We start from the raw sequence: 6,000 nt of genomic DNA, 5'->3' as shown, positions 1-6,000 counted from the left end.
TGAGGGTGTTTGTAAGTGTGAGTTGGGGGTGTGAGGGTGTTTGTAAGCTTACTGTCTGAAGGTGAATAGGGGACATAGCCAACAATCATAAAGGAGGCTGTGGATTGTGTGGTATGTTAAGGTTCTGTAGAGGGAGAGATTCAACTGAATGAAATGTAGTTATGGAAGGGGGTTGTTGAGAGCACACTTGATAGCCAGGGCACTTAGCAGCTGGTCAGCCAAGAAGAGAGAAGCTCAGAACATACATGAAGCCAATGACATACCTTTATCCCAGGCCGAACACCCAGGAGCCCCCTAGAGAGTTGTCGGTGTGACTCTTCATTGAAAGCCAGAAGCTGCTGGGGTCTGGTGTCTGCAGGAGTGGCAGTACCAGCTGGTTCCCTGGCTCTCCCATCTTTGTCCTATGCAGGCTTGCAGCCGACTAAATGATGATGCTCATATTCAGGGCACCCCTCACCCCATTGGTTTTAAACTTCTCTGGAAATACCCAACAGACCATGTGTGTGTTACTAATCTAGGTGGTTCTCGACCCAGTCAAGTTGACAGGATTAATCATTGCATACAGCCCATTAGAAGATTGTTAAGTACTGAGGGAAAGTTAAACAGGACCTGACTAGATCTAAGAGTTATACCCTTAGGTAGGTGGTCAAAGTAGGCCTTGTCTATCCCCCATCGAAGGACTTAAGAACTTCTAAGTTTTTGCTATCGTTTCAGTTCATGCTAGTGTAAGAAATAAGACTGAGGGGCTGGACCTGCAGACGCTTTGTTCCTCATGGTTTGGAGGCTGGAAGTTTAAGGCCAGTGTGCTAGCGGTCAGATTCTAGTGTGGATCTTCTGTAGGTTTCAGATAGTGACTTCTCCTATCTAACATGGGAAAGAGGGTAAGCCACTTCTCTGTTCTCTTCAGGGAACTAACTCCATTCTGGAGAGCTCTGCACATGTGGCTGAATGGCCTCTCAGAGCCATCTCTCCACACACCATCACACTGGGGATCAAATTAGAGCACAGGGGTAAAGTTTTCAGATGAGTTTGATCATGTAGCCTTGGCTGGCCTCAAACTCAAAATTTTCCTGCCTCCGTTTCCCAACTGCAGGGATTTTAGATGTGAGTCACCACATCTGTTTTAACATGAACTGAGGGGATGCACACATGTAGTCTGTAATAGCAGTTGTGAGTAAAGCTATTACAGATTGACCGCCTCTTATTTGAAATACTAGGGCCAAAAGTGTTTCAGATGTCATATTTTGGAATGTGTGCATACACATATTAAGATATCTAAGGGACAGAACCCAGGTCTATGTACAAAATTTGCTCTATGTTTCATTTATACTTTATATATAGACCTTGTTGGTAATTTTTTAAAAGATATTTTATTTTCAGTCAGGGGTATGTGTGTGTGTATGTGTGTGTGTATATATCTGTGTGTCTGTGTGTCTGATTGTATGCCACATGTGAGTGGGTGCCCACGGAGACATTTGGTCCTCTGGACCTGAAGTTACAGATTTCACATGTACAGGAGCCACCTGATGTAGGTGCTGGGAATCAAACCTGGGTTTTCTGGAAGGACAGTGTTATTCTTAACTGCTAAGCCATCTCTCTAGCACCTATGGTAATTTTATATAAAGATTTTGTGCAAGAAACAAGTTTTAATGGTGTGGCACGGAGAAAGTTTTAAGCTTTAGGTTGTTCAGGATTTCCAATGACCAGATTATGGTGGCTCAGTTTGCATAAATGTCCATGTGCACATTTTGGGCAGGTGAGTTTTCATCCTTTCTTGGTGAGAACTGAGCAGTGTGACGGCTGAGCTGTGTGCTGTGTTCTTGTTTAGCTTTGTAGGAAGCTGCCATTCTGCGTCTCTACCAGTCCAGAGGGAACTGTGGCTGTTTTTTCCCATTTCTCTAGTGATAAGTAGGAGGAATATCTTTTTATTAGCCTATTTGCCATCTGTAAGTCTGTCTGGATGAGGTGTTTTTAAAGCCTTCGCTCCCCCCTTCTTCTTCCTCTTCTTCCTCTTTCCTTTTTTCCAGTTCTGGGGCTTGAACCCAGGGCCTTATGGTTGCTAGGCAAGTTCTTTGCCATTGGCTATCTTTCCAGCACATTTGACTCATTTTTTTTTCTTTTTAATTTTATGAAATTATTTATTTACTTTACATCCCGATCTTAGCTTCCTCTTCCTTGTCTTCTCCTAGTCCCTCACTCCCACATCCCCTTCTCAGAGAAGGGGAGGCCTCCCATGGATATCAAGTTGCAGTAAGACTAGGAGCATCTTCTATTGAGGCCAGGTGAGGCAGCCCTCATTAGGAGAAAGGGATCCAAAGGCAGCAAGGCAATGTAGTCAGAGACAGCCCCTGCTCCCACTTCAGGAGGCCCACATGAAGACCCAGCTGCACAACTATTACATACGTGCAGAGGGCCGAGGTTCCCATTGACTGTGTTTTTAATTGAGTTGTTTGTATTCTTATTGTGGAGTTTACAGAATTCTAAGTGTGTTTTCACTCACGATCCTTTGTCAGACACACCTTTTGCAGGTGTGTGTGTTAGTCTCAGTCTTCTGTTCTCGATAATATCTTTTGCAAAAAAGCAAACATTTCGATTTTAATAAAGTTCATCTTATCCTTTTTTTTTTTAACTGATCGTGTTATATCTAAAAATTGACAGCCAACCTGAAGATCTGGTTACTTTCTGTGCTGTCTTCTAGAGTTTTATATTTCTCACTGTATATTTAGATCTATGATCCATGTTAATTTTACATGGGTATAAGATCTGTGTCTAGATTTACTTATTTTTATATAAGTAAAATATATTTTTATATACCCACTTATTAGGGCGCCATTTGTTGAAAAGCCTTTCATTCTTCCATGTTTTTTGCTCTGCCCCCTTCTCAGAGATTTGTATCTGCTAGATCATTTCCTGTCTGTGTCTGTATTGACCATATCAGTCGTGATTGACATAGCTTTGTGTTCAGTCTTGAAGTTGCTCATTTTTCCAAATAACTTTGCCATCATTTTCTTTGATATTGTGTTGGTTATTCTGGGGCTTTTGCCTACCTGTATAAACTTTAGACTCTTTTTTTTTTTTTTTTTTTTTGTCTCTGTAAAATTTGCTGGGATTTTGACTGTGATTGTGTCACGATGCGGTTGGGAAGAAGTGGTATCTCAATACTGAGCCACCCTGTTCACAAGCAGGGAGTGCCTCTGTTAGTCATTCTTTGATTTATTTCATTGTAGTTTTCTTTGTATAGATTCTATATACATGTTGTAGATTTATAAAAGAGTATATGTTTTGAGGGAGTGCTAATATAAGTGGTACTAATTTTCTAAATTAAAATTCTGCCTGTTCATTGCTGATTTCTCCAAAAGTGATTGACTTTAATATGTTAATTTCTGGATTCTATTATTTTATAGTAATTGTTAATTATTTCCAGGAAGTTTAAAAAATATTTTATAACCCCAAACTGTTCTTTAAAAAAATGAATGAGAAAACACATGAGCCATGTGCTGATGAGAAGACTCTTGTTACAACTAAAGGCAGGTGATGTAGGGAAGGAAAGCATTGCTGGAGCATTGCCATTGAGTTAGACGAGAGAAGAAACGCTCACAAACAAAGGCTCAGGCCATCGTGTAAGACCCATCTGCTAGTGCTTTCTGCATGGCGTAGGGGTCTTATGTCTGTGTCTAATGCCACAGCCCCAGGCCACATGTGCCTCTCTAGCTAATGATCCTGAGGGTAGTTTGAAGTTGTATGTAATCTTTAACATCCTCATCCTCATCACCATTATAGACAAGGTTTCTCTGTGGAGTCCTCCTGCTGGAACTTGCTATGTAGACCAGGCTGGCTTTGAACTCGAGGCACACCTTTAATCCCAGCTCTCAGGGGGCAGAGGCAGGTGGATCTCTGAGTGGTATGTACTTAAAGTACAGAAGAGTTCATGCCGGGGTGCCGGTGATGAGCAGAGTGCTGAGCGTTTCCTCTGATAGCGTCAGTTTTTTTCCTCAGGGAACTGGGAAATGAGATTTGCAGTGTGAATGTGACGTGGTAATACCTGCTTTTGCTTTTTCTCTTTATTTTTTAATTTTTTATTTTCTCCTTCCCTTCTCCCTACTCGCTCTGGCCCAAAGTACACTGTAGCTGTCTTCAGACACCCATGTGAGGGCATCAGATCTCATTATGGATGGTTGTGAGCCACCATGTGGTTGCTTGGATTTGAATTCATGACCTCTGGAAAAGCAGTCAGTGTTCTTAACCACTGAGCCATTTCACCAGCCCTGCCTTTTCTCTTTAAACTCTGTGTGTGTGTGTGTTTGCACATGCATGCGTGAACACACCATAGTTTTCATAGGGTCAGAGGACAACTTGCAGTAGTTGACTCTCCTACCATGTGAGTTTTGAGCATTGAACTTAGGTCTTCAGGCGTGACAGCAAGCATCTGTATCTACTGAGCCATCTTCCCAGCCCAGGTGTAATTTTTTTTTCTTCAACTTCAACTATAGCCACACTTGTAAGGCAAATCTAACCAGTTTTCTAAAAAAGCAACTTTATTGGAGTACAGTTTACATGCCAAATTATACAACCACAATTGTATGTTACCTTACCGGCTCCAACTCCAACTCGTAATTTACCTATTTATAGGTTTGCATTTTTTGGCTATTTCTTACAAGTGTATGGTTTTGTGTTTGGCTTCCATAATAGTTTGTATGAGAAAAGTCTCCCATAGGCTCATATTTGAACACTTGGTCCCCAGTTGGTGGTGCTGTCTGTGAATTTTTAGGAGGTGCAGCCTTGCTAAAGGAAGTCTGTCACTGGTGGTGAGGGGGTGGTCTTTGACAGGTATAGTCTCATCCTCCTTCTGCCTGGCTCGTTTTCCTTCTGTGTATAAACGGAAGTGTGATCAGCCAGCTTCCAGCTCTGCTGCCGTCATGACTACCTCTGGAACTGTAAGCCAGAATGGACTTTTTTCCATAAATTACTATGGTCATGGTGTTCTGTCACAGCAAGAGAAAGGAACTAATGCAGCTTCTTGTGCTTAGCATGTTTTTAAGGTTCATTCAGGCTATACCATCCTATCGTGGGTAGGGTTTCTGTTGCTGCGATGAAACACCATGACTGAAAAGGAAACTGGGGAAAAAGGGGTTTATTTGGCTTACAGTTCCACACCAGTGTTCATCATTGAAGGACGGCACAGATCTTATACCCATGTAAAATTAACATGGATCATAGATCTAAATATACAGTGAGAAATATAAAACTCTAGAAGACAGCACAGAAAGTAACCAGATCTTCAGGTTGGCTGTCAATTTTTAGATATAACACGATCAGCTTCTGCCTGCTGCCACCCCTTCATCCTCCTGCCCCCTCCCCATTTTCCCCTAGACACGTTTCCAAGACGTCCATCTAACGTAGTTACCCTTGGCCAGATTTGGCTTCAAAACACATTGCATGTTGCCTAATGTCTTAGTTCCTTAATCATTGAAATCTGCTGACATTAAGGAAGAGTAAAAAGAAACAAACTTTTTAATCCCTTGTGGAGCCCAGAGAGCTCTGCTTTCTATTGTGGGATGAGTTCTCTAGAAAGACCTCTCTTCACCTCCTCACTGAGCGAGTGCTGTAGACTGAGAGGAGATTCAGTGCTGCAGGATGGCCTGGCTTTAAGCTAGTGGACGGAGCAGCTGACGTCATCAGTTTTTGTTCCAGCTTCTTTATGATTCTCGGCACATTAGAGGGTCTTAAATATATGACTCGGTGGGTCTTACATTCTTTTCATTTTTACTTTTTTATTACTTAACTTTTTTATTATTTATGTGTGAATGCATGAATGCATGCATATATGTGTACCATGATTTGCAGGTGGTTGTGAGCCTGGTATAGATGCTGGGAACTGAATGTAAACTCCCCAGAAGAGCAGCAAGTCTTCTTAGCTGCTGGACCATCTCTCTAGTCCTAGATTTACTTTCTTGGAGCTGGATTTATATAATGGTGAGAAGGAGACGGGAGCAAGATAAT

The 6,000-nt window shown here is 41.9% G+C and overlaps 1 protein-coding gene across 1 annotated transcript in view; it reads left to right on the top strand.

The window, feature by feature from the left end:
* Positions 1–6,000, top strand: part of Alg9 (ALG9 alpha-1,2-mannosyltransferase) — a 59,585-nt gene that overhangs the window by 47,122 nt on the left and 6,463 nt on the right. The window lies entirely within an intron of this gene.

This window comes from Grammomys surdaster, unplaced genomic scaffold, assembly GCF_004785775.1.
Source record: "Grammomys surdaster isolate TR1022 unplaced genomic scaffold, NIH_TR_1.0 1164, whole genome shotgun sequence".
NCBI lineage: Eukaryota > Metazoa > Chordata > Mammalia > Rodentia > Muridae > Grammomys > Grammomys surdaster.
This window is presented reverse-complemented; position numbering and strand designations above follow the sequence as displayed.